The 8,407-nt window shown below is 35.6% G+C and overlaps 1 long non-coding RNA gene across 3 annotated transcripts; it reads left to right on the top strand.

The window, feature by feature from the left end:
* Positions 1 to 2,391: 2,391 nt before the first annotated feature.
* LOC136971969 (uncharacterized) lies at positions 2,392 to 3,665 on the top strand. 3 transcript variants are annotated; one of them, XR_010880260.1, is made up of 4 exons: positions 2,392 to 2,549; positions 2,688 to 2,792; positions 3,018 to 3,065; positions 3,613 to 3,665. It is a non-coding gene; the product is annotated as an uncharacterized lncRNA (long non-coding RNA). The 3 variants fall into 3 exon arrangements; XR_010880259.1 differs by having other exon boundaries at positions 2,392 to 2,573; XR_010880258.1 differs by lacking the exon at positions 2,392 to 2,549 and having other exon boundaries at positions 2,643 to 2,792.
* The last annotated feature ends 4,742 nt before the right edge of the window (positions 3,666 to 8,407 follow it).

Below are 8,407 nucleotides of genomic sequence, written 5' to 3'. Positions count from 1 at the left end.
AGAAATAAGTCGAAACCGGTTACTTTGTACTCGAATATCTGTAGTCTTAGGAAAGAAGTGGAAAGAAATTTTTATGACAACCGATACATAAATCGTAAATTTAAGGAAAATAAATTCTAGAGCTTTTTTGTACCATTGTACGTCTCATTCATTAAATTTGGTTGTAAATGATGATGCCAAAGTAACAGTTAATTGTTTATCACTGTACTAGAAGTGTACACGTTTTTTCTGCATCCCCTTACAGATGGGACATACCAAATCGTAATATCACCGGCTTAACATTGAAATCCGTAAGTAATATAAGATGGGAGGGCAGAATAAACGCGGAATAAATGTATCAAATATTTTAATGGATTTTTTTTAAAACTCCTGTCAACTATACAGAACTATCATAAAAACATGCCAGGAAATTCCTATCGGTTGGGTTAAGTTATAAATCTAGTCTACGGTGGGCAACCTTTTTTATAACATGGGCCAGAATAAATTTTACGTTTTTTTTCCGCGGGCCATAGTAGTTAATTGACGCTTTCTTGTAACTCGTAATTTTTTTAGTCTGCAAATATGAAATAAATAAATAAAAAGTTAATTACTACATTTATTTCTTTTATCGTTTTCGAAAATTACAAATAATTGGAAAATAACTATTCCAATTTAATAATCTATTAAAGATCTTGCGGGCCAAATAGAAACTTTTCGCCAGCCGTAGCTGGCCCGCGGGCAGGGGGTTGTCCGCCGTTGATCTAGTCTGCTCATGATTCACATAATCAGGCGAGGGTGGCCGAATATCTAGCAGGCGGCTAACAGCCCACAACCGCTCCGGGATATAAAGTCGGACTCTTTACGCGTGTGTCGCTTCTACCAGCTAAACCGTGACGTTGGTGCTCTGTAAAGCGCATGCGCCAATGCCTATAATCTGGCTGCTTGGAAGTTGACCGGCAGGTAGCTAACAGCCCACAACCGCTCCGGGATATAAAGTAGGACTCTTTATGCGTGTGTCGCTTCTACCAGCTAAACCGGGTGAGGTTGGTGCTCTGTAAACCGCATGTGACAATGCCTATATAATCTGGCTGATTGGAAACTGACCCGGTTTCGACATTCCTTCCGCCACCGAATTATTCGAATATACAATAGCAATCTTATCGTTTTTTTTCACATGTAGTATAGAAATTTGTAAAAGATACATAATGCAGTTATAATAAAATATTAATTTTAATTAATGCAAAGTACGTTAAAATATGAAAATTTATATTTTATAAAATACAATAAAAGGTCATTGGAAGGTGGAATCGGCGCTTGCATCGCTTCCAATGACGGCACGCCACTGATAAAAAGCAAAGAAATCTTAAAAAGCCATATTTATTCCCTTTTAGTATTGCTAACGTTTACAGGTTCTGTTTGATCATAACGTTTTATTTGTGGATTTATTGTATAACGGTGCAGTGATACGGTTGTTTGATACGAAGTATCACAACTTGTACTGTTTTTTAAATACAGTATAAACAACTGGACTAAATATGGCGGACACGCGGCTTAAAAGAATGCGTTACTTTAGGGATTCGGCATTAAATTCTTAAAATAAATTGAGTAAATTTTAAATTTATTTTTTTTTTATAAAAGATTATTTTTACTTATAAAATTATTACACAAAGCTTATATTTTTTTGAAAACAAATTTTTCTCTACATTTACGCCATTTTTTAAATATTTCATATTTCATACGAATCATGAAAAATGGGGTTTTCACGTTTTAGCGCATTAATTTCAACGCTTAAAAGCGCCGTGGCTTATTGTTTTGTATCATATACTGTACTTCCAAATTTAGCTTTAAATCGAGTGTTTTGGTTAAGAAATAAAAAATAAATTATAGTATTTTTTACAGTAGCAATATACCGGCAATTCACTACTATATATATGTTTTTTTAAAGTTACGAAATGCTCCATAAAAATTTTTATTAAATATTTCCTGAAAGCCAAACGTATAAAATCTCCAAAACCTGTTTTCTGAATTATAATGAGAAAAGAAACGATTAATCATTTAATTTAAAAAACATTTTCTTTCATTTATGTTTTGTGAAGGTACACGGCTTTCATAGACATCGATTTTTTAAAATCTCTTTCCGCCCCAAAGGTATCTTTTTGGCATGCCCGTTATGAGTTCGGCCTTACACATCGGGATGGACCACCCCCGAAAAATTCCCGGCTATTTTTCGACTCGTCCGGGATGTATTCCGGTTTCCTCCGCTCGTCCATCGACATCGATATATATAAAAAATTGTTTACGAATTTAATTATAAACTAATTTTACAACATAAAAATTATTATACATTAATTAACATTAAAAATTTTAAAATAATAAAATTGATGACGTAAAGTGAGGTGTTCCGAGATTTAGTCTTTCGAAGCGAAAATTTTTCCCGTTTTCAACGAGAGTTAGAGTTCAAGGCCACGTTACACGTCACGCGCGAATTGATTAATTTTGAGAATTTAAATTTTTGTAATCGATAAAAATAAAAAAAGAACCATTCTTAATTCAGAAAATTCGTTTATAAAGTAAATAATTTTAACCTTAAATTTGTAAGCTAATTATTTATGTTTTGAATAAATAAATACAATAAATTTTCCCAGTTATTGTTGAAATTAATTAATTTTTTTTTGTTTGTGTAATGTTTCCTAATAACACGTGATCAGCTTACTGCACAACACTTTCCTCACCACAGTAATAAACTAGTTTCCATTGCAGTGGTACAGTACATTACTCCTCATTTTCCCTTCCAATTTACTCAGCAAATGAAGGTAAGTACCTATTTTTATTAACTTTAAAACTATATTAAACACTTATAAACCCAATTAAGTACGATTTATGTGTATAAACTCAATTAACAGGCTTTAAAATACATTATTAAACATTTAAACAAGCAAAAGACATCAAATTAGGTGAACTACTTTAGTCTAGATCAGTGTTTTTTCATAATATTCTAGATAATTGTATGTATTTTAATAATAATTTATTATTTCCAGGTCCAAATATTGAGCGGGGCGAGCAAGAAGGTGCTGGTGGTCCTTAACGTAAGCAAATTTTGGACGTTCCGGCGGTGGAGGCAAGCCGCGTGTCGCAATTTATCCCTTTCCGAAGCTAAAAACTATTGCAGAATTTAGGAAAAGGAAAGTGGGAAATACACATACTCTGACCGAAAGAGGAAAAACCAAACAAAAATAGCTTCTGTTCGACAAAAAAAAAAAAGTTATATACACAATTCTGTAAATTGAGTCAAAGGAATTTAATATAGAAAATCATTGGTGTGTAAAATTTTCAGGAAAACATGTTATATATTTTAATTCCGGCCATTTTTGTATAGATTTATCTACATTTTGCCCTTTCGTACCAGGAAAATTATAAAATAATTTGCTAAACATGTTTCTTATGGTCAGATATGTATATTTTGTGGGTTTTTTTTTTAGGTTGTGACGCAAACCAGAATGCTCTAGTTTATAAATAAAATATACGTTACGGCAATTATATTTTATGTTGTAATGCATTAAGAGTTCGAGGATAATTTTTGTAATCTAAATTATTTTTGTAAATTAATTGGTAAATTATGTTTATTTTGAACAGGCTGAACCAACCTCGACAATAGAAGAACTCAAAAAGCTGATTGCTAAAGAAAGTAAGAATATTTTCTATGTCTGTTCAGTAAATTGTTAAGTAATTTGGTCTTAACATTCTCATATAAATGGAGGTGTCTTGCTTTTAATTTATTTGGTTATTTCTAATTAAAAATATAAAGAACTGAAAATGTATTGAAGAAACATTGAGAAAGCATGTAACAAGATAACATAAAACATGATATAACAAATAAGATTGCAATGTATATAAGTTATATAAGCCATTTTCTTACAAGGGATCATTTGAGTAATTAACTAAGCAGTTTATGGAGGAAGGGGAGTCACTTTTATCCGACGATTGAGGACGATGTGGACGGTGTCTTTGATGATGTAAGATTGCACTCATTTATTTTTTTCCCCAGTCATCACAAACCTTTCAGAAAATAATATCTCTGGTGTGATTCTATAATTAGGGGAAGGAATTACCTTGAATTTTGATTATTATTGGTGATGAGGAAGGGATCGAAAAAAGACAAGTTTCCACCAATATAATACTTGAATGACTCCTAAATTACAGGGTTATTTTTATAAGAAAATAATATAATTAGGGTTTGTGTTCACAAATTAAATAATAATAATAATAATAATAATAATAATAATAATAATAATAACTCTCCCGTGGTCACCACCTGGTCGTGGTGGGAGAGCCCAGTAATTTTACTGATCCATAGGGCAATGCAGGCTGGAGCATAAGCTCCTGGTAGGGACACCCATGCCAGTAAGGTCTATGGGGAGAAATGAAGCTAAGAGTGACCACGCCCACATTCTGTGGAGATATTCATCATGGTAATAACTAGATCAAAGTGTGATACCGGCTCGGACGTCGCCCGGGTTAACAAGGTCCGCGTTCGTGGGTTAGGCAGAGGCTCACGTTCGAAAAATAGGTCACAGTCTCCCTTGGTTACCGGTGGAGAAAGCAGCACCGGCCCAAGCATGGCTACTGCAATGCCCTCAACAGATGTGAGGAACCAACCCAGCCTTGGTGTTTCTGTGGCAATGCATCCACAGACCACAAAGGCTGGAAAACCACGCCAACGGATGAAATGGACAGTAGAAATGAACGAGTTTATCATCCGTACTTATTACACCATCACAAAACTCGAAACAAACATGACAGCATACAGACAACAACTACACCATAGATTCACACAACAGTATCCTCATCTCACTGTCACCGAACAAAGGGTTGTTGATCAAAAAAGAACAATTATACACAACAACCTTATTCCACAAACAACACTTGAACTTATCAAACAACAGGTTGCTGATCAAATACATCAACAGACAGAAACATCTAACATTAATGAAGATCATGTAACCTGTCAGGATAATCCAGCAACAAGCATTGATAATAACACACATACAACAATTACCACTAATGATACTACAGACACTTCCTCATCCATCACTGATAACATAGACTTGGATTTAGTTAATACGCTCTCACTTATATTTCAGGAAACACTCACTAAATATACAGGTACAGATCCCACACAACGACCACGAATACCAAAAATCAACACATCAAAGGAAGTAGGAAAAACACTAAATTATGTAAACACTCACTTACTACCACACTACATTCATTCAATTTCTACACTCTCAGACATTCATACATTAGTTTATGCTGGGGCAGTCACAGTAGTGACACAACATGGACTTAAAGTACAATCACAGACAAATACACAGAAAACACAATTCTATCACAAACCTGCCTGGCAGAGAAGAATAGAAACACAAATAAATGACATTAGACAGCAATTAGGCAGGCTGACACAATACACTAAAAACAACATAACACCCAAATTAAGGAAACAGCTCAAAAACATTTTCAAGAAAATAAAAACACACACAAAACACGAACATCACAACACACGCATTACAGAATACATTGATACACTAAAACAAAAACTTGCTGCCAAAGCACGTAGACTCAAACGATACAAAACATGTACACTACGAAAACAACAAAATAAATTATTTACAAACAATGAAAAACTCTTTTACAGACAAATTAATAACAAAGCAAACACTGTTACACAGCACAGTGGCACACCAACAGAAGAAGAACTCACAACATATTGGTCCTCTCTTTGGTCCAGTGCTGTCACGCACAATGCCGATGCAGGCTGGATCGAGGAGGAGAACAGAAACTTGCACAACATACCAACTATGCCCTGTGCTGAAATAAACATACATGATTTCCAATACACTGTTAACAGAACACACAACTGGAAGACACCTGGTGTAGACAACATTCACAATTTCTGGTACAAAAAGTTCACATCACTGCACCAGGAACTAGCTAAACACCTAACACACATCATCATCAATCCACAAGACATGCCAAATTTTCTTACTCAGGGCATCACCTACATGAAACCTAAAAACAACAATACCACAGACCCCACACAATACAGACCAATTACATGTCTTCCAACACTGTACAAATTATTGACATCCTGTATTGCAAACAAAATATACAAACATGTTGAAGAACACGACATTCTAACAGAACAACAAAAAGGTTGTCGTAGAAACCACAGGGGATGCAAAGAACAGTTACTCATAGATTCAGTCATTCTACGGCAAGCACACAGACAACACAGAAACATACACATGGCATATATAGACTACAGAAAAGCATTCGACAGTGTTCCACACAGTTGGCTGCTACATATCCTACACATGTACAAAATACATCCATCACTCATTGCATTCTTTCAAAACACTATGCAGCACTGGAGAACAACACTACATCTCAGGGCCAGTAACACTTCCATACAAACAAACCAAATTTTTATTAGGCGAGGAATTTTTCAAGGAGATTCCTTGAGTCCTCTCTGGTTCTGCTTAGCCCTGAACCCATTATCCAACATGTTAAACAACACGCAATATGGTTACAATATCAGACACAAAAAAACAACACAGTTTACACTGTCACATCTCATGTACATGGATGACATAAAACTTTATGCATCCACACAAAAACAACTTCATCAACTCCTACAAATCACACATTCATACACCAAGGACATACAAATGGAATTTGGCCTAGATAAATGCAAAACAGTTCACATAGAAAAAGGAATCCTGAAGAAAGAAGATTTTGCACTTGGAAATGGAGACGTTATTGAATCCATGGAAGAGGGCGAGTTCTACAAGTATTTAGGATTCCAACAGGCCAAACTAACAGAACATACACAAATAAAGCAAAGATTAATTAAAGAATACCAAAGTAGGTTAAATGCTATTCTCAGAACACAATTAAATGCAAAACACACAGTTAAAGCAATAAACACATATGTCATCCCAGTACTCACATATTCTTTTGGAGTTATACATTGGACTCACACTGATCTTGAGCAACTCCAAAGGAAAACAAGAACAACACTTACTAAGCATAAACAACATCATCCTAAATCTGCCACAGAAAGATTAACCCTTCCACGTAAAGATGGCGGACGTGGCCTGATTGACATAGTTAACCTTCACTACAAACAAATACAGTCACTGCGAGAGTTTTTCTACAAAAAACAAGAAACATCACAATTACATAAAGCAGTAACTCTAGCAGACTCGAATAACACACCATTAAACTTACACTCACATCATATGGACACAACACAACATATAAAAAGCATAGACACCATTAAGCAATCGTGGGCTCGAAAGGCACTCCATGGCAGGCATCCTTACGATCTGGCCCAGGATTTTGTTGACAAAACTGCGTCAAACAGCTGGTTAGCTCGGGGATGCCTCTTTGGGGAGACGGAAGGATTCATGATTGCCATACAGGATCAGGTCATAAATACTAAAAACTACAGAAAACACATACTCAAAGATGCAACACTCACAAATGACACATGCAGAAAATGTCACATCATGCCAGAAACTATACAACACATCACGTCTGGTTGCAAGCTCTTGGCACAGACAGATTATTTACACAGACATAACCAAGTAGCAAATATAATACACCAAGAGCTTGCAAAGAAACACAAATTATTAGACATCCACGAGCCATACTACAAGTACATTCCACAGACAGTATTGGAAAACAACACGCACAAAATGTACTACGACAGAGCCATAATCACAGATAAAACAATTTACCACAACAGACCAGACATTACACTCATTGACAAACACAATAAAATCACATACATTATAGACATATCCATTCCAAACACTCACAATATACAAAATGCATGCACTGAAAAAATTAGCAAGTACACAGAACTCGCCCAGGAAATAAGGCATCTGTGGAGGATGGATGGGGTGCTTATTGTACCTGTAGTTCTCTCCTCTACAGGTGTCATACCACACACACTACACAAAAGCCTGGGCACATTAGAATTGAATAGAAACACATACATCACTCTACAGAAGGCCACTATATTGAATACATGTCATATTGTGAGAAAATTCCTGAATACAGACACACACACTGATACACTTCTTTAATTTCTGTTTTGGTTACTATGCCTTGACTTTGGTCCGGCATAGTACTTAGCCACCGGTGTTAACCGAGTATATCTAACTTAACCCAACAAAAATAATAATAATAATAATAATAATAACTCTCCCATGGTCACCACCTGGTCGTGGTGGGAGAGCCCAGTAATTTTACTGATCCATAGGGCAATGCAGGCTGGAGCACAAGCTCCTGGTAGGGACACCCATGCCAGTAAGGTCTATGGGGAGAAATGAAGCTAAGAGTGACCACACCCACATTCTGTGGA

Source organism: Centruroides vittatus, unplaced genomic scaffold, assembly GCF_030686945.1.
Source record: "Centruroides vittatus isolate TY-2023 unplaced genomic scaffold, ASM3068694v2 contig_2742, whole genome shotgun sequence".
Lineage (NCBI taxonomy): Eukaryota > Metazoa > Arthropoda > Arachnida > Scorpiones > Buthidae > Centruroides > Centruroides vittatus.
Note: the sequence above shows the minus strand (reverse complement) of the source record. Positions and strands in the feature narration are given on the sequence as shown.